Raw genomic sequence first — 23,616 nt, forward strand, 5'->3', positions numbered from 1 at the left:
GATGGGCGAGGTAGTCGGCTCACACAATTCGTTGATAGACTCCCATGACACCCTGGAGGGTGAAGTGAATTTCCTGCGCGATAAAGTAGCAGATTTGGAAGACCGCTCGCGCAGGAACAATTTGAAACTCAGAGGGGTCCCCGACTCGATCTCCAACAGTAGTCTCCACGATTATACTATGGAAATCTTCAAAAAACTGTTGCCTACTGCCAGCTCCTCAGATCTTCTGTTGGATCGTATTCATCGAATTCCTAAGGCTCGAGGTGCCCCAGAGGAATCGTCTAAAGATGTTCTGATGAGGGTACACTTCTATCACATAAAAGAATCTTTGCTGAAGGCGGCTAGACCATCCTCTGATACAGCGGAAGCCTTGGGGAAGCTTCAACTATATGGGGACTTGTCGCAGTACACTCTCAACAAAAGACGCTCCTTCCAACCGGTTACTACTATTCTTCGAAAGACTGGTATCCTTTATAGGTGGGGCTTCCCCACTCGCCTGCTGATCTCCAGAGACGGTTCTACCATAGCCGTCTCGTCGGCTGACGAGGGCCTGAAGCTCCTTCGTAAATGGAACCTGGGGGGAGATCCTGGGCCCAGTTCTCCTGATCATCGACTTCAGCAGGACTGGTCGATGGTTGAGAAGTAATGATACGCTGATCACATTCATTTGCCATGGGTGCCTTTACCTGGAATGAAGTCCCGGGTTTTGACAGTCAGCGGCAGAGTCGGTTACGATAGAGGTTTATGCCGGCTAATGCCACAGAAATGGTTATACTATGTTTGCCAATCATTGCATGATAGTAGACATTAACGTATGAGCAGTACAGAATTAATTTGCTGTTTTTCTCCTACTAATTCTCAGCTTGATAACCTCATTGTAACTGTACTTATATAACTGACTAGCGTTGTATGTCCTAGTGGCACTAAACCCTAAGGTTATGGGAATGATAGGCCGTGTAGGTGTATCTATACCGAGATATACAACCCTCGTCTGTTAGGTTGCGGGGAGGTTGGCCACCAACCCCTCTATTCCATTGGGTGGGGCGCTGGATGTTTTGGCGCCTTACTGCGGCCCCATATCTTTATGGGGTCTGTTTCCTTTCTCTTTCTCATAATTCTCTTTTGTCTACCCCAGTCTGTTTCCCCTATGTGTCTTGTCTTCCCCAGGGTTGTGTTCCTAGAAGGAGAGAGAATTGACAGCATAGGAAAGGAATGAGTTAAACATCTTGTGAGGGGTGGACCTAGCTGGAAGGAAAGTACAGCCCTTTGGGAAAAGGGGAGGGTTAGTATATATAGGGAAGGACAGACATCTTGTCTCTCTCTTGTTGGTGAAATTGCCTTATTGAGTTGGGTGAGTGCTGCATAGCAGGCTTCCCAATTGTAATTGTTGTTTCCCATTTAATTTAGACTGCGAGCTCTCCCCTGCATTGCAAGGCGATTCTCCTTTAGATCACCTCAGCCTTCTCTTGTGCCCGCCCTCGTCGTTCCGCCGGTATCCCAGCCCGGCACCGCGCACCTGGCGGTGGGGCTGGGCCCGGGGAAGGGGTGGATGGCCTGGGGGACGGGGCCCCGTCCCCTGGGGCCTCCACAGGCTCGGGTGGTAGGCCGGAGGTTCGGGCAGGCCGCCCGGAGGTGGGAGGGCACAACCCTCACCTCCGAGCGCGGCATATGAGGTGTGGGTGTCGGGCGTTCGCTGGCAGGTGAGGGCGCGCATGCGCCCGTCGGTGTAGCCGCTCTCGGCTTCCTTTATGTCCCTCTCGCAGTGTGGAGGGGCCAGGCAGGAGACGGCTGAGAGCCGCGCGAGGTCTGTCACTGGGCCTCGCGCGGCGGTTAAACAGTGCATGCAGCCGGGAGCTCGCGGGCGGTCAAGCGGCGGGTCGCGCGCACGAGAGGCGCGCGCACCCATGCTCGCTTCCGGCGGCACCGGCGCCGCCAGCCTCCCTTTCTCCCCAACTCGCTTCCCTGCAGCCGGAGTACGGCGGGGGGCGGGGGAGGGAGGGGAGGCAGCCCCCCCCCCCCCCGCATGTTGGCATGAGGCAGTACCCAAGAGGCCTGTGTGGGCGGGCAGCAGGTACAAGTGGGGGGGCGGAGTATTTCAAAGAGAATTAGCGGGGCAAAGAGTCGGGGAGCGCACATGAGGTGCGCGCGAGCCCGTGCTCACGACGGTGGCGCCGTTCGCGCTCGTGCGCGCGCAGCAGCACCGCACGTCTCTCTGTCCCCTCAGGGCACTCCCCTAGAGCAGGAATCCAGCGGCTCGTGGGGGGACAGGGAATGGGTTAGCGGCCGCAGGGCTGCTGCGGCCGCTAACCGGTCTCGCCGCAGCTCCCTCCCAGCGGGCGGAGTGGCTCCGGTTTGCGGGGGGAGGGGGCGAGCGTAGCTTCAGGAAGCGAGGGCACCTACTGCCAGCCCTCCGATAGAGGCGAAGTTTGGGGGGGGATGGAATCGCCATAGTTCAGGGGCGCACCCCTTTTCCCCGCCAAGGAAGACGGGACGGCAGGCGTCGGGGTCCCAGGTTCCGTTTGTCGGGGGTAGCTGCAAGCTCTAGCACGCCGGCAGTGGCAGGTGCGTCCGGTGTGCGGGCGGCGCAGCGGGTTGCCCGCGCCTGCAGGGAGCTCTGGGCGGGCGATGCGGACCTTGATCATTGTCCCGGACGGGTCGGGCAGGGATGCGCGGCAGATACGCCCTCCTCACGAGTTGCTCGGCATACACCGTGAGTGCCTTCTGGGTCCTTCGCTCCTTTCTCTGCTGCAGGGGATCGCGGTGAAGTGGAGATGGCGGAGTCCGAAGAAGACGACGTCGGTTTTGCCATGCCGAAGGATACCGTGTCGGGGCAGTCGGCGATATCAGGTGAGGTGGTACGGTCGGTATCGGACTCCTACACGAGCTCTAGTCCTCGTAGTTCTGCTTCTTCCTCCTCTTCGGCTTCTCTGTCGTCGCCGGCGTCTGACGTTAGTATTACGACTGGGGCGAAGAAGCGGGCGACGAAATTCGCCAAGCGGCCGGCGGGACGGCAGAAGAGGCAGAGGATGCGCAGACGGCTGAGCGAGGAAGCTCGCAGGGCTAAGAAACGCCGTGATTTCCCCGGGGGTTCGCTGCGACTACACGGCAGTTATGCGTGGGCTGAAGGATAGCTGCCGTAGGTAGATTTACGGGGATTTTGTTTTGTGTTTGTTTTGGCAAAGGATGCGAAGAGGGAGTATAGGGCGGCGGCAGCAAAGACGGGCAGCGGGGTCTTCGCGGCTTGTTACCTGGGGTATAGACCGGACGAGTGCATGAACATAGTTCGGTACCTGCATCTCATACACGGCATGCAACGCACATCTTCGGGCTCCGAGTGGCGTCGATATGTCCAGGAATTCAGGGAGAAGCAGGACGGGTTGCAAGTCATGGACTTTGGGTGTAAGGACGTGGAAGTCTGTGGGGAAGAGGCTCAAGGTCACTCGGGCTTCGCAACAGGCTAAGGAGCCACAGAACGCGGAGGCGGACGGGCACCGCGCAGGGTCGCCTGCCCTGGGGTCCGGCGCAGACGGCGGTTCGGCCAAGCCAGGTAGGTCGGCCGCCGTGCAGGGGGGCAAGACGCGCATCAAGGAAATGTTTCGCGTTTAACAACGCGGCCTATTCCTTCGGCAAGCAGCGTCATTTTTCGCCACTCGTGCTTGCAATGTGGCGGATCCCACCCAGCCTCCTCTGGTTTCAAGGGCAGGCGTCAGGGGGCCTGGGGTAAGCAAACTTACCCGAGACAGGCCTAGGGCGGGAGCGCTCCGCAGAGCTCCAACGCAAATTAATTTGGAGGCGATGGGCCGGTGGTTGGATTGGTATCCAAATAGGGCGGATACAAGATTTTTGTTTCCGGTGTTCGTTTGGTTGGCTGTTGCGAGCGAGGTGCGGTGCGGGCCCAGTGGAACCTCCGTTTTATGGGTTGCCGGATAGGGGCGGAGTATTTCATTGGCAAAGGTCTGCCGATGGTTGTTTCGTTTCATGCTCAATTTTCGAGCGGTTTAGTACGTTGTACATTGGTGCGTGCAGTCGTCGTCGGTGGGTCAGGGGGTTGCCCATTACCTCTATGACTTACGGTGCAAGGGTCCGGCATATTCCTTACAGTGCGGTGACTTGCTCTTCAGCATCCGAGCGCGGTTTTTCAACTTCGGCGTTCCTGTGGCCGAGGATAAAACAGAGGGCCCGGCCTCCTGTTTGTCCTTTTTTGGAGATGGAGATTGACACAGTGGCAGGATCGTGTCGGCAGCCTCGGAGCAAGGGGTGAAGCTCCGCGACACTAGTTGCTGGTTTGAGGGGTCGCGTTAGGTCACACTGTGGCAGGCGCAGTCCTTGCTGGGCATGGTGAACTTTGCTTGTCGCGTAATCCCGATGGGCGAGGGTTTTCTGCCGGAAGTTAGAAAAGGCTACTGCGGGGTGTGCCAGACCACCCGTTTCGTGCAATTGTACTCAGAGATTAAGAGGGATTTGGCCGTATGGGCCTCGTTCCTGGAGGACTTCAACGGGGCGGGTATATGGCAGGCCCCTATAGTAGGCAGCGCTAGGTTGCAGCTGTTCACCAATGCAATGTGTGCCTCTGGTTTCGATTGCTATCTGGAGGGATTTTGGTGCGCGGCCTCCGTGTCCGGCGGAATGGCATCGAGAAGGTTTAACGAAGGACCTTTGCTGCTGGAGCTTTTCCACATTATCGTGGCGCTGGAGGTATGGGGCGATCGGCTGGCCCATCGCAGCATCTTGGTTAGATGTGACAATTCTGCAGTGGCGCATGCGATAATTAATCAGAGGCGAAGTCGCTGGTAGTTTCTGTGGTGCTGGGGCATTTGCTGTTGGCAGGCCTACGTCGGAACGTGTGGTTCCGCGCACAGCATGTGCCTGGGCTGGATAACGGAATTTCCAACGCTCTGTCACGAGGACAGTGGGAAAGTATTTGTTTGTAGGCACCGGAGGCCGACGAACATGGTGTTCAGTTTCCCGGTTATGTTGGGAGGTGATCGGGACGGATTGGAGGGTCTTGCGTTGCGGTCAGTCGCGCCAGCCACGCTTAAGCCGCTAGCTTGGAGCGAGTAGGTGGAGTTTGTTTAAGGACGAATTCAGCAAGGTAAGAGCGGGCATCGGAGGATGTTTTTTTTTTTTATTTGTCAGCTGTATGCTTCGGGTAGGTCCAGAGCGGTGGTATCCCGGTACTTAGCCAGGATTTCGTTTTCAGCAGAATAAAGGGCGTCCCCGACGTGGCTAAGAGCGGGATTCTGTTGAAGGCGATGAAAGGATGGGCGCGAGTCGCGCAGACGCCGGCTGACAGGAGGATGCCCATTGAGGCGGCTTTGTTGCTGGATGTCATCAGGGCGGTTACAGGTGTCGCGTCATCCATGTTTCGAATTACGGTTGTTCTTCATTTTGGCGTGCTCAATGGCTTACCACGGGGCTTTTAGGGTTTCGGAACTGGTAGCGCCTTCTAAGCGAGAGGATTCGCGCATGCTGGTCGGGGACGTGGTGGTGGGTGAGAAGTCCTTGCTTTGCAGATTGCGGCGCTCTAAGACGGACCAAGTGGGGAGAGGTCAATGGGTCACCTGGGTTCCGGCTCTTGAGGAGAGCATTTGCCCAGTGAGGTTGGCAGTGCAATATGAGGCAGTACGACCCGACGGTCGGGGGTCATAGCCGCTGCACTATACGGGCTGCCGGTGACGAAGTATCTATTTCATGGGATGATGGGTCGCTGTCTTGCGAGCTTGGGCCTTCCACCCGCTGCGTTCGGGACGCATTCCTTCCGCATAGGGGCTGCGACGTCGGCTGCGGCGACGGGATTTTACATGGCTGAGATCCAGGCGGTGGGGCGATGGAAGTCGTCAAGTTACAGACGGTATATGCGCCCCGTTGCATGAGATGTTAGCTCGCGCGTACTTGTGTGTCAATCCCAGTCGTTTAATCATGTTATTACAGTTCAGTACGTTATGGTGTTGTGCGTTTGTTTGTCTTCCCCCTTTTATCCTACTCAGGGATTAGCTACTCGCCGTTGCTGGCATGAGCCGGCAGCGGGGGTCTGGAGTTATTTTGCAATTTTTTGCCTGACTTGACGGACTGAATTCTAATCCACAATTCGGCTAATCTGTTTTAATCAGAGTCCCTCAACAGGTCTTTATGCTTTCACCTCCAGCTGAGTTATTACATGTTTTACCCCTTCCCCCCCCCCCCCATATTTGTTTGTTATTTTCATCTTTCCCATTTGTGTGTTCATGTTAGGCTTCAAATTGTCTGATTGCTCATGCAGATCGGCTAGGCCGAGACTGCTGCAATTTACGACAGCAAAATTTTTCTTTTTGGCAGATCCTTCAGGTTAATACAGTAAATTAAACAATGGTATAGATGATTAGTAACCACTTTTACCCCCTTTTCCTCCTCTTCAGGTTGGTTGGAAGATGACTTGCCTATTTTGGTGGTTGGCCACTCTTATGTGTATTGGGCCGCCCAGTTTTGGCCTCGCAAGGGGCACAGATGTTTCCTAGGGCTCGAGAAGTTGGTTGGCTTGGTTGGCAAGGGATGATGTGGACGGAGTGGAGAAGTAGACTAGTGAGTCAGGCCAGCAAGCATGTTAGCCCTAGGGTGTTGGTTGTCCATTTAGGTGGCAACGACCTGGGGAAGAGGACTTCTTTGGAGATGCGGTGGGCCATGATACAGGATCTGGCAATTTTGGCCGCAGCAGTGGACCAGTTGTATATTGGTGTTCTCCTTGATGGTGCCAAGGTTGAGTTGGCAAGGTGTGGCGGACGGTCGCGAAATTGAGGAGGCCACGCAGAAGGGGAATGGACCACTTGTATATATCGGTGTTCTTCTTGATGGTGCCAAGGTTGAGTTGGCAAGGTGTGACGGACGGTCGCGAAATTGAGGAGGCCAGGCAGAAGGTGAATGGGGCGGTGGCGAAGTGGGTTTTCCCACGGAGGCCAAGTGGTTCGCCACCCTAGGATGCGGTTCGGAGACAAAGTCACCTTTTTCGGCCTGATGGTGTGCATCTATCCAATGAGGGGATGATGTTTTTTCCTGGAGGATCTGTTCCTAGTGTTGCTGGAGTTAGGGTGAGGTTATGGTGGCGGTGCGAAGACTCTGGGAAGGAGTCTTTCGCTGTTGGCGGAAAAGAACGGCAGTTGGTGGTTGTATGGTAAGCTGTAGTGATTTACAGTTTGATTTGGTTTAGGTGCACTCACCTCCATCGACTTATTGGCCGCTTGACCACCCGTCCGGGAAGGCAGCGGCAGGGCACCCAGGAGCGGTGGGTAGTCACTGTGGGGGTGGAGTTGTCACCTATTACCGGTTTTTGATAGTTGTAGTACAATTAGGATGGTTTCGAATTTTTAGTATTTTACGGTTAATTTAGGTTAGTAGAGCCGTTCTTTTTGCTGCCACCATATGCCGGCTGTATCGGCATCTTAACAAAGTTTTCATTTACAGGTTTGCTATGGTTAGGGGCAAATAAATAGCTAGCAATTTTTCTGCCAAATTCAAGTCTCCGTGTCTTTATTTATTGGGTTTAGAGGTAACGAATGCTTTACTTGGAATGAACGGGTCCACCAAATGTCACTAGGATGTTTAGGAGAGAGAATTGACAGCATAGGAAAGGAATGAGTTAAACATCTTGTGAGGGGTGGACCTAGCTGGAAGGAAAGTACAGCCCTTTGGGAAAAGGGGAGGGTTAGTATATATAGGGAAGGACAGACATCTTGTCTCTCTCTTGTTGGTGAAATTGCCTTCCCGCCCTCCCGCCCTGTTGGTAAAGGTTTCTGGCACGGAGTGCCTTGGCATTGAATTGTTGGCTGGTTTTATCGTTGGCTATTTATTGGCGGAAAAGAACGGCAGTTGGTGGTTGTATGGTAAACTGTAGTGATTTACAGTTTGATTTGGTTTAGGTGCACTCACCTCCATCGACTTATTGGCCGCTTGACCACCCGTCCGGGAAGGCAGCGGCAGGGCACCCAGGAGCGGTGGGTAGTCACTGTGGGGGTGGAGTTGTCACCTATTACCGGTTTTTGATAGTTGTAGTACAATTAGGATGGTTTCGAATTTTTAGTATTTTACGGTTAATTTAGGTTAGTAGAGCCGTTCTTTTTGCTGCCACCATATGCCGGCTGTATCGGCATCTTAACAAAGTTTTCATTTACAGGTTTGCTATGGTTAGGGGCAAATAAATAGCTAGCAATTTTTCTGCCAAATTCAAGTCTCCGTGTCTTTATTTATTGGGTTTAGAGGTAACGAATGCTTTACTTGGAATGAACGGGTCCACCAAATGTCACTAGGATGTTTAGATGGACTCGGCGGTTGATGGCTCCTGTACTGCTATGTCATGGTCAGGTTAGTCTCACTTAATGTTAAGGGATTAAATTCCCCACAGAAACGGAAACTAGCGCTGTCCTCCTTCTATAAGATGAAGGCAAATGTAGTTGCGGTTCAAGAAACCCACTTCAAAAAATTAGATCCCCCTAAGTTTCAAGATAACCGTTTCCCCACTTGCTATATGGCTAATGGCCCCACAAAAAAGGCTGGAGTGGCGATACTTTTTTCTTCAAACTGCACTTTCACCTTAGAGTCCCAAATAGCAGACCCTGAGGGTCGATATCTAATTTTGATAGGGTCACTGGAGAACATCATGGTCACTCTAGTATCATGCTATGCCCCTAATACTGGTCAGCTCGCTTTCTGCAGGAAACTTTGTGCCCTGATACAGAAACATGCTAAGGGTTCGGTTATGATTTTGGGGGATTTCAACCTAGTGGTCGACCCCCTACTAGACAGATCTGGTTCTACTGGAGATATTCGGTTGGGAAGTCGGAGGGCTCGGGTCGGGAGGCCTAGCCTCCGCCAGTTACTGGGGGAATTCGACCTATATGACGCATGGAGAACTAAGCATCCCACAGAGAGGGATTATTCCTTCTACTCACACGTACACTGCACATACTCTAGGATAGACCTTGCTCTGACAAACAAAGAGACTCTGACGGCTATCAGGGAAATCAAAATATTGCCAATGACCTGGTCTGACCATTCCCCGGTACTGGTAGTATGGGAGTTGGAAACGGGTGGGATCCCCCCAGGGCCTTGGAGACTGGGGAGGTTCCTGCTTAATAATCCTGATGCCCTTAGCACCATTCGACAAGCTATACAAATATATCTTGACACAAATAAATCAGAAGATACTTCGACCTTTAACAACTGGTGCTCTTTTAAAGCGGTGATTCGAGGCATAGCCATCCAGACTGCTGCCAGACTTAAACGCACCCAACAGGCGGAACGTCTGTCTGCTGATAAGGAAGCTGCGAGACTGGAATCATTACATAAAGCGAACCCGCTTAATAAGACCACCCATAAGCTTTTATTAGCCGCCCGGGAAAGAGTGAACACTTTTTCACTTAGGGAGGTGCAGCGAAATATTACTAGATTAAATCAGAGGTTCTATGCACTTGGTAATAAAGCGGGACGCCTTTTGGCTCGGAAGCTACAGTCTAAACGAGCTAGAGCCAGGATACACTATGTCTGTTCTGCGTCGGGATCTAGGGTATCTGACCCCTATGCTATAGCAAACACCTTTGCAGAGTATTACTCCCAGTTATATGACTTAAGGTCTGATCCGTCCACCCCCCAACCCAGAGAGGTTGATATTCAGTCGTTCCTGAAAGAAATAGCCCTCCCAACGGTAGACTCCGCGACGAGCCTGTTCCTTAGCGCCCCCTGGACATTAGAAGAACTAGACACAGCTGTCTCTGGCCTCCCGAAGGACAAAACCCCTGGCCCTGATGGCTTCCCCTCCAATTTCTATAAAGTATATAAGAAGGAATTGGCTCCCCTATTGCTGTCTGTTTTCAACGAGGCATCGGATGTAGGAAAGTTTCCCAAAGAAATGCTGGAGGCACAGATAGTTGCCATTCCGAAACCTGGCAAACCTCCCACAGCAGTACAAAATTATCGACCTATCGCCTTGTTGAACACAGACGTTAAGCTCTTTGCAAAATTAATTGCCAACCGTCTTTCCCCTCTGCTCCCTTCTCTCATAGCGGCTGACCAGGTGGGCTTTGTCCCGGGCAGACAGGCTCCGGACAACACCCGGAGGGTGTTTAACATTCTCGAACATTGTGATGCGCATAAAACACCCCTCCTTATACTCTCTTTAGATGCCGAAAAGGCGTTTGACAGACTCCATTGGGGGTATCTGAGAGCTGTATTAGATAAGTATCGGTTCGCCGGGAGGTTCTTAGACTCTGTTTTTGCTCTGTACTCTGCCCCCTCTGCAAGGGTGTTTGTTAACGGTTGTCTGTCAGGGACTTTCAATATCACCAATGGAACCAGACAGGGCTGTCCCCTGTCACCCCTTATATTTGCTTTAGCCATTGAGCCACTAGCTGAGATAATTAGGACTGAACCAAGGATCACCGGCACAGAAATTGGGGGTCTAACCCACAAGATCAGTTTATTTGCTGACGACATCTTGCTCTGCTTGACCCGCCCTGAAGCCTCATTGGCTGCGCTCCATGACGTACTAAACCGATACTCTAATATTTCATATTATAAGTTGAATACTACCAAGACGGAGGCCCTACCACTTCACATACCACCACGTACGGTGACCCGACTTAAAGACCTATACCGTTATGCTTGGCAGGTCAGATCCATTAAGTACTTGGGTATTCACCTCTCCCTAGATAGGGACCTGTATGATTGTAATTATGTACCCCTTCTTAGCGCCTTTGGAAAATTAATTAAAGAATGGTCCCTTCATGAAATATCTTGGCTAGGAAGATGATAGATGATATTACTCCCTAAACTTCTTTATTTATTCCGAGCTATACCTCGGAACGTCCCCAGACCTCTCCTGGTGAAAGCTAATATGATTATTTCGCAGTATATATGGAAAGGGGCGAGGCCCCGCATAGCTAGACAGGTCCTGATGTTGCCTAAAATGGTCGGGGGGGTGGCATACCCTAACTTGGAAGCGTACCACTCCGCGTGCCTTCTCAGCCAGGCTCGAGATTGGTTCGAAATGCACGGCCCCAAACCATGGGTCCTTATAGAAAGGTCCTTCTTGGGTTCGATCGACTTGAGAGATTTGTTTCTGCTCCCTGCCCAAGGTGTTCCTAAGCGACTAGGCCCGGGGGAATCGGTTAGATGTACCCTGAAGCTCTGGCATAATGTTGCTGCGTCTGATCCGAAAATTGTATTGCCTGCGGCTGATCTAGAAATCAAGACTATCGCTACTCTCATACCCAACCTAGGATTGGACAATTGGATCCGTGCTGGGGTTGTGCATTTGGAAGACCTATACTCAGAGGGAGGGTTGGTGCCCTTTTCTAAGTTATTAAGTAATTCGGGTATCCCGAGGCATGACTTCTTCAAATACTTGCAGATTCGACACTGGCTGCAGTCTTGTGGGAAAGAGGGGGTGGCACCTGTCCCCCTCCCGGCCTCCCTCCGCCTCCGGCTGTCCTCCCCGGACCATAGGGGTGGGATATCAAAATGGTACCAGTATATAACCCTCCTCACTAAAAGGGGTAAGTTTCCTTCACAGCTGAAGTGGGAGAGGGATCTCTCCATTGTTCTGCGGGAGGAGGAGTGGGACTCCATCTCCTCGAGGTGCTTCGGGATCTCGAGATGCCTGCAGCACTCTGAGATGTACTTCAAACTGTGCCAAAGGGCGTACTTTACTCCACAACGACTTCATACCATTTGGCCTTCGACTTCCCGGTTATGCTGGAGGAGTTGCGGCCACGTGGGTAACATCCTACACGTTTTCTGGGAATGCCCTGTTTTGGGGGCGTTGTGGACTGAAGTGTTCTCTCTTCTCCGGGAAGTGTTGGGGTTTGAGGTCCCTATGACCCCTATGTTTGCTCTATTCCATCATTCCTCACCCGACCTTATGCGCTGTGATAGATATATTGCTGGCCATATTCTCATATCTACAAAGGCTGCAATTGGACAGCTTTGGAAAACACCAAATGTACCCACACTTCACGCCATTGTTACCAGCACACATAAACACTATCTATTTGAAACGTCAGGAGGTTACGAAACGCCCTCACCATCCTCAGTACTGAATTATTGGCTGAAGTGGAAAATATTCCGGGAACGGACAGGGCTTCCTATGGTTGTTGCCAATTCTATAGATTTGTCGCAGTTACACTCCCCACATTCAGAAGATGCTTGAGTATTACTGCTACATTTAGTATATATCACTTTTAATTAAGATTGATAATTGATCAGATGCGTTTGAAACGTTCCCATCACTGGAACCTATCCCGTGTCTTTGTTACCCCCTTTGTGTCTCAATGTGGTGTCTCTCTTCTTGTTCTACTCTATCTTTTCTCTCTATATGTTAGATTTTAGTTCTATATTTGTTTTCGGCCGGATTCAGCGGTACATGATTATGACATTGTAAACATGGCTGCACTGTTAATGCATCGTAATATTTCTGCTTGATATTTTGTTCAGTCAACTCATACTTATATTGGAGTGAATGTGTGCTGCCGTGCCCGGCTGGGTATGTTACTGTTTAAAAAAAATAAATAAAAACTATTGATTAAAAAAAAAAATACGGGGGACCCTTACGCTTTTTGTCCCCCGTATTTTTGGCACCAGGACCGGACGCAGAGCCCGAGGTTATGGTTATGTAATTTTTCCACCCGTATTTTTACAACCAGGACCGGCTCAAAGAGCCCGAGGCTGGTTATGCTTAGGAGGGGGGACCCCACGCATTTTTTTCTGAAATTTTAAGCCACCCCTTCCCACTGAAAAACATGCACTGATCTCTCCATATTATTTTAGTCAGTAAAAAAAAAAAAATATTCTTTTAAAAAATATATTAAATAATACTTGTGGCTCCAAAATAGACAAACCAAGTAGATAATCCCTTCTAATATAAATAGATATGCTATTAGCAATCAAAAAAACACAAAAAAAACATGTTTTTTAAATTTTTTATTAGCTCACAAGCAACAGCAAAATGAGGCGCAATGAAATTGACGAAATGACTGTGGAATCGACATTCTTCAATTGAATATACTTTTGTTGAAAAGCCGCATTTTTACCATTACAGACATGTCGAATTTAAAAGATATCGAATTGCAAAAAGTCGAATCTGAAACGGCAGGTTTTTTGATGAAAAGTACTGTATTGTATTGTCAAATCCAATTTGACAGGTTTTTTTGTCGAAAATGCCCCGTTTTTTGACATTTGCGGCAATTCGACCGCAATTGCATATACCCCTTAATATCATATAATTAATCAATCAACAAACTAACAAAAAGAATGCCCCCCACAGAGGTTTATATACCATGAGGGCCTCTTACCCATCATTTGTGTTTTGAGTGTGGCATAATGTATAAGGGTCACTGCTATAAGGAGGAGAAATGACAGATAATGTAAGGGGCATGAAGTAGGATTTTCTTTTCCTGTGGCGGCCAATGTCTGGGCGCGCAGGTTGCAAAACTGGGGTATAAGGTGGTCTTTTCCTGCAATGCCACGCCCCTTTCAGTGAGGTCACACCCCCTTTTTGGAGATCACGCAAAATCTATACTTTTCATATGGCAATGGGTGGGCGGGAATTGGGGTGTGGGGGAGGTGTGTTAGACGGCAGAAACTTTTTGGCAGGGGAGAGCAAAATTTATATTTACTCCACTGTACAGAGAGTTTAATAAGTCCATCCACAGAGAGCACAGGAACCTTCAGCATTCACTGTAGATAAGTATGACTCACATTCTCTTTAATGTGAATATCAGGATTTTGGTACTTACCGATAAATCCCTTTCTCCGATTCCACAGGGGCCACTGGAGTGTAGTTACAATGGGGAAATAGTAGGCAGTAAATGGGAGCTGGCACTTTAAAATTCTCACACTGTGGCTAGCTCCTCCCCTACTATCTCCCCTCCAAGCCAGTCTACGTAAAACTGTGCCCGATGAGAGATGGAATAAACAAACCTTAAGGTAGAGGAGGTTAATGACGCCCTGTAAACCAGGATAACCCAAACTAAACCAGGAACAGAACCTGACAAAAAAACCAGGCTAGCCTGAACTCAACAAGCAGACATATGGTGGTCTGCAAACCTTTAAGCAAAAAACAAGGAGAAACAGCGCTGGGCGGGCGTCCAGTGGCCCCTGTGGAATCGGAGAAAGAGATTTATCGGTAAGTACCAAAATCCTGATTTCTCCTTCATCCACTAGGGGCCACTGGAGTGTAGTTACAATGGGGACGTCCCAGAGCTCCCAAAAACGGGTGGGAGAGCGCTGAGAGTCCTGTAAAAACTGCTCGGCCAAACTGTGATGCAGAGGCCGCAAAAGTGTCAAACTTGTAGAATTTGACAAAACGAATGTCGGTCTGACCAAGTAGCCGCCCGACAAAGTATTCATGGAGACCCCACGGGCAGCCGCCCACGAAGGTCTTACAACGCGCGTAAAGTGCGCTGAAATGGAAAACGGAGGCTCCCTAGCAACTGCCAAGAAGACTGTCTGATGGTCAGATGTATCCAACGGCCCAGCGTATGCTGGGACCCCGGCTATTTAGCACGGGAGCATCGTACAGAGACAAAGAAGAAAAACACTTTGTCGAATAGCCGAAGACCTCTGTAGAGAGAGTCGGCGAGCCCTGACAAGCCTTCAAAGAGGACCGAAAAACACTAGTGTCAGATTTATATAAAAAATGGATATCCCCTCTGGAAGAAACGACTGCTGAGGCCGAAGCTCAGCCGGGGGAGTTGCCAATAGAGTACTCCCTGAAAAAGAGGCCGAACTTACGGCCGCTAGACTAATCTCTTTTGGAAGAAAACCGAAAAAGGCAGAGAGCTAAAATTCCGGTCATTGTGGTCTGAAGCGCAGCGGAGCCAAACCTCCCAGAGAAACCAAAGATGAATGGTAACTGAAAGAAGGGGAAAACCCCTTTTATCCTTATTATGTCCCATAAAGTTTTCCAAAAGTGGCAAAAGCGAGAAGAGGTAACAGACTTCTGAAATCGGTGCCCAGTAGGCCTAACCGAACTAGGGAACCCCTCCCTTCTGAGGTCTCGTGAACAGTCACCCGGTTAAACGAAACAAGTGTAAGATTGAACAAAGAAAAGGACCCAGTTGAAGTAGACAGTCCAGTCGAGGTAGGAGCCCAGGCTCCTCTACTGACAACAGGTGTATCTGTATCTTCAAGTCATGCGTGGCCCAACCAGCGCCACCGAGAGGACTAGCACACATAATTCCCTCCTGTGTTACAGAACATGAGGTAGAAATAGAAAAGGAGGCAGGATAGAGTAACCAGAAAACTCCCCGGAGCCCTGAGGACCTCCTCGGCTACTGCCGCCAGAGCTCACGTCCGAGAGTAGTAAAGGGTTAAAGAGTCAGTCAGAACGCCCTGAGGTCGATCCGAAATCTCCGCCCACAGCGTACCGGCTGACAAAACTCCAGGGAATGTTCCCTCACCCGGGAGTCTGACCTGGTGGCATGACCTGGAAAGAAGATTGTTCTACCCCGCTCAGAGAGGAATGTAGGCGACCACTCATTGCGTCGCAACTTGATTGAAGGAACAGAGTACCTGGTGCCGAGGAAGGAAAAATCCTCTGACGAACCGTGTTGAGAAACGTCTACGAGGAGCATAGATTGGATCTGTGTCGAACCAGAAGCTCCTGGATCCTCCGGATATTCAGAAGCCACCTAATGTGCAGAGTGGGATAGTAGCAGTAGATTGTCCCATTAGGGAACCAACGTCACCTACTGTCCTTGAAAAAGAGTTATTGTGTGATCTTCCTGAACCCTGTGGGAGCGGAAGAGAGACCGAAAGGAAAGGACTGACAGCGAAAATGAGAATCCTGTAATGCGACTCTGAGAAAAGCCCGTCCAACGGAAATCAGTAAACAGGCATCCCTGAAGACAAGGGACACGTAAAACCCCCTTTCTTGTTCAAAACTAGCAATCACAGACTGAAAGGATTGTAAGGCCAGAATAGGCCTGGCCTAGTCAACTGGCTTCGGAACGTGAACAGAAAACAAAGGCCTGAGTACTGTCCCGATTCAAAGGATATCTGAGAAACAGGGATCAACATCCTTTGCGGTTAGAAGCATATGGAGTGCCGCCTGCAGTATGACTCTCTTGATTCCTGAAACGGTTGTGCTGCAAAATCTAGTCTGTAACCGCCCAATCCTTCTCAGTACTCCCCGTAGGACCACCGACATGTGCCTACCCTGGGACCCTCCAGCTGGTAGGAAGGTTTGACCTGTAGTGAGTGTATAGGATGACCTAAACTCGGACTGGACCGAGGATGTTGAACCGCTGCTTCAGCCTGTCACCCTGAGATCCGCTGGCGACATAGATATCGTGTGTGGAGTCGAAAGCTTGAAAGGCACGGAAAGATCTAGAGGAAAAACCGGTAAAGGTCTGTCCTGAAGCTGGGGCAGCAGTAGGAGTATATACTATATAATATCATCTCTACGCTGATGACACCCAAATCTATCTTTCCTCTCCAGACCTCTCCCCTGCTCTCCTCACTCGTATCTCCAACTGTCTATCTGCTACCTCTTCCTGGATGTCCCAGCGCTTTCTTAAACTTAACATGTCTAAGACCGAGCTGATCATCTTCCCTCCCTCCCGCATAACCTCACCTCCTACAATCTCATTATCTATTGATGGCACTACTATCTCCTCTAGCCCCCAAGTGCGCTGCCTTGGAGTAATCCTTGACTCCTCCCTCTCCTTCAAACCACACATTCAGCACCTCTCACAAACCTGCCATTTTCATCTAAAAAATATTTCCAGGATCAGACCTTTTCTGACCCAGGATGCTACTAAGACTCTTATCCACTCACTGGTCATCTCCAGACTGGACTACTGTAATCTGCTCCTGACTGGCATTCCTGACAAATACCTCTCTCCACTGCAATCTATCCTCAATGCTGCTGCCCGGCTCATCTTCCTCACCAAACGCACTACGTCCACCTCTCCTCTCTTACGAGACCTTCACTGGCTCCCCTTCCCTTTCACAATCCATTTCAAGCTTCTCACACTCGCTTACAAAGCCCTCACCCACTCCTCTCCCATCTACATCTCTGACCTTATCTCCCTTTACACTCCCACCCGTTATCTTCGCTCTGCTAACGCACGACAACTCTCCTGCCTACGGATTACTTCCTCCCACTCCTACCTCCAAGATTTTTCACGTGCTGCACCACTTCTTTGGAATTCCCTACCTCTCCCCCTCAGACTCTCCACCTCTCTACAAAACTTCAAACGGGCTCTCAAGACCCACTTCTTCACCAAACCCAGCCAAATCTCATCCTAACCCTCTGTTCTACGCTCTCTATGTACCCCAACTGTGTCACCCCTGTCTGTCCTTCCCCTCCCCTCTTAGAATGTAAGCTCTCACGAGCAGGGCCCTCTTCCCTCATGTGCTTATCCTTTCTTACTTTAATAATCTTCAACTGCACCAATTCCATCAGTCTTCTGCCACCTGATACTTATTCCAGTGTCATCTGCTGATGTAACTATGTTTATTTACCCTGTACTTGTCCTATACTGTCATCAACTGTAAGTTGCTGTTTTCCTGTTTGATTATTTGTTTATGTACTCTGTAATTGGGCGCTGTGGAACCCTTGTGGCGCCATATAAATAAAGGATAATAATAATAATAATAATAATAATAATAATAATAGGAGAAAGAAAAGTGGACTTACCTCCAATGGTTCAAGAAATCCTGCAGAAAGTTCCTTCCCCTGAACCATCTGCCCCGTAGGATTTCATGTTCACCTGTCACTGTCGCAGCCCCAGAGGTCGTCTGGTTAAGACAGCTCAAGCGAAAATGCAGGTTCCGAGTCTGCAGACGTGGAGACCTCCAAAGAAGATAAAGCAGAATCGTGATTCTGACCTGTACCAAAATATCAGTTGATCCTGATGCGAAATATCCTGTAACCTAGAGGACAATTGGTCCACAACCTACCTGCTCCGGACAAGGTAGAACCCTGCTGACGCAAATATGCGTCTTCGATGGATACCTGAGCAATGTTGCCTCAGGAAAACGGCAGCTTGTTGGACCGGTGATACATCGAGGGGTAAACCTTGGAGAGGTTCTGACACCATTTCCCTCCGTCTGCGGGGAAAAGATAGGAAAACAAACATTGTTTTATACCTGAAATTGTGTATGCGGGTGTCTGCAAGCCGCCTACCGGAGCCTGTCCAGCTCATCCGAAACTGGACCATTTCGTTATCGGCGCCGAACCCTGATGGACCTGACGTGTCCGCCTTCTTTACCTGCAGTATCAGACGAACTGCTGTATAATGCACCTGGATATTCTGAGACACTGGTTGAGATTGCACCGAAAACAGACATCCACTGTATCCTGGGCATCTCTCGCTTCCTCCCAGAGGGGCCTTTCCACTGCCGAGTCGTGTAATCTGGGAGGCTAGCAAGGTTCTTTTAGAAACCTGGAGAGGTGAAATGACGTACAAGGTCTCTGGTTAATAGTGACATTACCTGCGTAACCTGAGCTGTTCCAACAGGAGTGTCCTGCAGGTGCGTGGAGGGCTAAGCAGATGGCTCCACCACATACTTCACACCTAAGAGGGAATTCTTTGACTATCCCAGGTGAGACAAACGAAAGGAGAAAAGGTGGGTTAAATAAACACAGCGCTATGTAAGGTCTGCACTATAATGTGTAGAGACCTACACAATTCCATATAAACTTTCTAGTGAACCCGTAGCGCTGCGCTGTTCTACTGACTGAGCTATATGTGCTCTGTTGGGATTCAAATGCCCGGTCCCCCTGTTGAGATACCCGCTACTAGCGTACTGAGCCGCAACGCTAAAAGTATCTGTTGTGGTACTTGAACCCAGGCCTCTGTGGTTGGGTGTTTAGGGGATTAGTGTGCTGAGCCACACTGTTTTATATATACACATTCCCCAAATTGCCAATAGCATTAGTACCCAGTGACACCAAGGAATAATAAAGGGAAGGCAACACCCCGCCCTGTATGTAGCGTACCGCTAATTAAGGTGCACCAGATGTTTTCGGAGGTTCCGCTGGCTTTTCAAAATGGTGGCCAGCCTGCGAGAAGAGATGGGGGAAAATGTGATGTGGCAAGGCGGGGCATTTTGTCGTTATAAAACATTGCGGAAGTGGTTTGTTTTACCCCCTATATCTGGCATTGTATCCATATATATCTAAATATATATATACACATATATACATACACCCGCACACATACAAATATCTATATACACAAACAAACACCCAACAGGGTAGATAAATACTGTGTGAAAAACTGTTATTGCACACTAGATTTAAATCCTTAATGAGCTGATCCCCAGCTCCTGTTATATAGCAGGCTCCCTGATCTACTGCCTTTTGTATGGAATGCCGGGCAGAGGACTCTCATGCAGGAAGGAATGGCTGCCAAAGTGAGATATACCCAATATCTTATCTCCCTGCACAGAAAACTAAAATCCCCCTCTGTGACAATGAGCGCTGGGAGCCACCGCCGGGAGCCCGCTGAGCAAAGCGGGAATGTCAGCCTCACCTTTTAAATGTGCTGGAGCGGCCGGGGAGCGGAGGTACTGGAGCGGCCGTGGAGCGGGGGTGCTGGAGAGGCCGGAGTACGCGCTGCTGGAGCGGCCGGGAACTTGTACGCGCTGCTGCAGCTTCCGCGGCCGGGGGACGGAGAGCGCTGAGCCTACAGCGTGGGAGTTAGCTCCGCCCCCCCGCTCCGGCGCCAATTTCAAAAATTAAACCCGCTGCACATGAAGCGGGAAGCGCCTGTATCTCCCCGGCCGCCTGTATGCTGCGGCCGGGGAGCGGAGAGTGCTTAGCGCCGAACGGAGCGGGAGTTAGCTCCGCCCCCTCCACTATTGGCGCCCAATTCAAACTTTTTTATTTTGTGTAAAAATAAGCTCTGCATAACCGGCTGCCTGTATACTGCGGCCGGGGAGTGGTGATCGCTGAGCCCGCTTACAGAGCAGGCTGAAGCTCCCATCTAAAACTCCAAATGCACCCTTTATACGCTCCGGTATAGGGGGTCACATATGCAAATGTTAAAACAGACCGTGTAAAATAATAAATCATGGAAGGAGGGGGGGGGGAGAGAGGGGAGAGATTGTACTCACGCTGTCCCGATACACGCCGCACTTAGCGGTGTTACACTGCTCGACAGAGCGGCCCCGACACGCGCCGCACGCAGCGGTGTCCGCCTGCTGGTGGAGCGGCCCCGACACGCGCCGCACGCAGCGGTGTCCGGCCCCTTATACTCACCGCTGCCATAATCTTCTGCTGGATGGAGTGGCCCCGACACGCGCCGCACGCAGCGGTGTCCGGCCAACTCAGGAGAGCTCAGTGTCTCCCTCAGCCGGGGCCCATCCCGAGCCGCACGCAGCTGCGATGGGACCCCGCCGGCAGCTCCCGCGGTGCAGACTGGCAGTGGCAGAGCTGCCAGTCTGTGAGTGTAAGAAAGAAAAAGAAAATAATAAAGAAAAAAGAAAAATTTCTTCAGCTAAACCCAAGTGAACCAGCTCACATCGGGCACTAACTAAGACTGGCTTGGAGGGGAGATAGTAGTGGAGGAGCTAGCCACAGTGTGAGAATTTTAAAGTGCCAGCTCCCATTTACTGCCTACTATTTCCCCATTGTAACTACACTCCAGTGGCCCCTAGTGGATGAAGGAGAAAAAGTGTTTAACAGCATATCACTGACCTGGTTTGGGAGTGTTGTGGACTCGGGGCTTCTTCCGATGACCGGGAAGAGGAACCGCCACTGGGTCGTAGTAGAGATGGCCGGATGTAGGTCTTCCTCATGCAGAACTAAGACGGCAGGCGGGAGGCCCAGAGGAATTCTTGTAGGTCTCCTGTAAGACAAGACTTGTAGAAATAATGAAGGCTGGGGTACTGAGATATTGGAGACACTGTGGTATTGAAGGCACTGAGGTACTGGGAGTACAGGGAGTGCTGGGAGACCCTTGGAGGCACGGAGGTGTTTGGAGGCACGGAGGTGCTTGGAGGCACGGAGGTGTTTGGAGACACCGAGGTGTTAGGAGGGACGAGGTGCTTGGAGGCACGAGGTGCTTGGAGACACGGAGGTAACTGGAGGCACGGAGGTGCTTTGAGGCGCGGAGGTGCTTGGAGGCACGGGGTGCTTGGAGGCACGAGGTGCTTGGAGGCACGGAGGTGCTTGGAGGCACGGAGGTAACTGGAGGCACGGAGGTAACTGGAGGCACGGAGGTAACTGGAGGCACGGAGGTGCTTGAGGCGCGGAGGTGCTTGGAGGCACGAGGTGCTTGGAGGCACGAGGTGCTTGGAGGCACGGAGGTGCTTGGAGGCACGGAGGTGCTTGGAGGCACGAGGTGCTTGGAGACACGGAGGTAACTGGAGGCACGGAGGTGCTTGTAGGCACAGGATGCTTGGAAGCACAGGTTGCTTGTAGGCACAGGATGCTTGGAAGCACAGGTTGCTTGTAGGCACAGGATGCTTGGAAGCACAGGATGCTTGCAGGGACAGGATGCTTGGAAGCACAGGATGCTTGCAGGGACAGGATGCTTGGAAGCACAGGATGCTTGCAGGGACAGGATGCTTGGAAGCACAGGATGCTTGCAGGGACAGGATGCTTGGAAGCACAGGATGCTTGCAGGGACAGGATGCTTGGAAGCACAGGATGCTTGCAGGGACGAGGGAGCTCTGGATCATAGCTTCCACAGGAGAAACGAAGATACTCAGGCATCGGATCTCTGCCTGGTATCTGATTTTAAATTCCCCGCCCTAGCCTGATTGGCGGAGCAGGCAGGTGACGTCAGACCTGCTCCGCCTCCTTGCCCTTGCTTGTGATGGCGGCGCCCTTGCTTCCGGGAAGCCGCCGGAGAGCAGCGCCGACCCGCCGCTGAAGCCGGAGACTGACAGGGGAAGAGAGGCGCCGGGCAGACCAGGCCACCCGCAGGGACAAGCGCGGTCGCCGCTGCCCGAGGTTCGTGACAGTACCCCCTCCTCCAGGAGTGGCCCCTGGACACTTCCCGGGCTTAGTCGGATGTCTGGAGTGGAAGATCCGAATCAGACGAGGAGCCGTTACTTCAGTAGCCCCAATCCAACTTCTCTCCTCAGGTCCATAACCCTTCCAGTCCACCAAGTACTGTAATTTTTTATGAAGATAACGAGAGTCCAGAATAGCTTTGATTTCAAACTCCGCTCCAGCTTCTGCCACTACGGACGTTGGCCTTGGGAGTGCTGAGTGGAATCGATTCAGTATGAGGGGACGGAGTAGAGAAACATGGAAGGCGTTAGGTATGCGAAGATGGGCAGGCAAACCCAGTTTACAGACCACAGGATTTAAGACTTGTAGCACAGGGTAAGGACCGATGAACCTTGGAGCGAATTTCATGGTGGGCACCTTCAACCGGAGATTCCGTGTGGACAGCCATACCCTGTCCCCAACTTTATATTGAGGTGCGGCTTGCCGTTTCTTATCTGCAAAGAACTTGTACCGAACAGAAACCTGCTTAAGATTAGCATGAACCTTTCTCCAAATTTGTCCAAAGTGTCGTAGAGTGGACGCTACAGCAGGAACCTCTATTATCGGAAGGCTTGGAAATTCCGGAACACGGGGATGGAACCCGTAGTTGACGAAAAATGGTGATTCCCCAGTGGAAGAATGAAACAAATGGTTATGGGCAAACTCCGCCCAAGGCAACAACTCCACCCAGTTGTCCTGTGAAGGAGAGAGATACAACCGAAGAAAAGTCTCTAGATCTTGATTGACTCGTTCCGTTTGTCCATTTGTTTGGGGATGATAAGCCGACGAAAACTTAAGTTTAATGTGTAGAGTTGAACAAAGGGCTTTCCAAAACCTGGCGGTGAACTGTACTCCACGGTCAGAAACAATCTCTTGTGGCAACCCATGCAAACGAAAATGTTCTCGGATAAACAATAGAGCCAGTTTCGGTGCTGTCGGAAGACCAGTCAAGGGCACAAAGTGTGCCATCTTCGAAAAACGGTCAACGATAACCCAAACGGTGTTGCAACCCTTGGAACAGGGCAAGTCAGTGATGAAGTCCATGGAAATGTGAGTCCAGGGTCTCACAGGGATAGGCAGAGGACGAAGTAACCCTGCAGGAGGCAGACGAGGAGATTTATGTTGTGTACATTGGGGACATGAATTAACGCAATCTTGTACATCCTTCCTCATGGTGTTCCACCAGTAAGACCTTTGCAGAAACTTGTACATCTTCTGAGCGCCGGGATGACCGGAAAACTTGGAGTTATGGACCCACCGTAGTATTCCTGGGCGGAATCTAGCTGGTACGGACATTCTTCCAGGAGGAGGAGCTGGAGTAGTTAAAGCAGCAGAGACAGAAACTGGATTCAGAATTAAACCCCGCTCCGGAGGTTCATCCTCGTCTGTGGGAACCTGTGAACGGGAAAGCGCATCTGCTTTAATATTGAGAGTCCCGGCACGGTACTTGATAATGAACGAGAATCGGGAAAAGAAAAGTGCCCATCTCGCCTGGCGAGGATTCAAACATTGTGCGGATTTGATGTACAGTAAATTCTTGTGATCCGTGTAGATGGTAAACACATGTTTAGCCCCTTCTAGAAGATATCTCCATTCTTCCAAGGCAGATTTGATTGCCAAGAGTTCCTGGTCTCCAATAGAGT

Source organism: Pseudophryne corroboree, chromosome 8 (assembly GCF_028390025.1).
Source record: "Pseudophryne corroboree isolate aPseCor3 chromosome 8, aPseCor3.hap2, whole genome shotgun sequence".
Lineage (NCBI taxonomy): Eukaryota > Metazoa > Chordata > Amphibia > Anura > Myobatrachidae > Pseudophryne > Pseudophryne corroboree.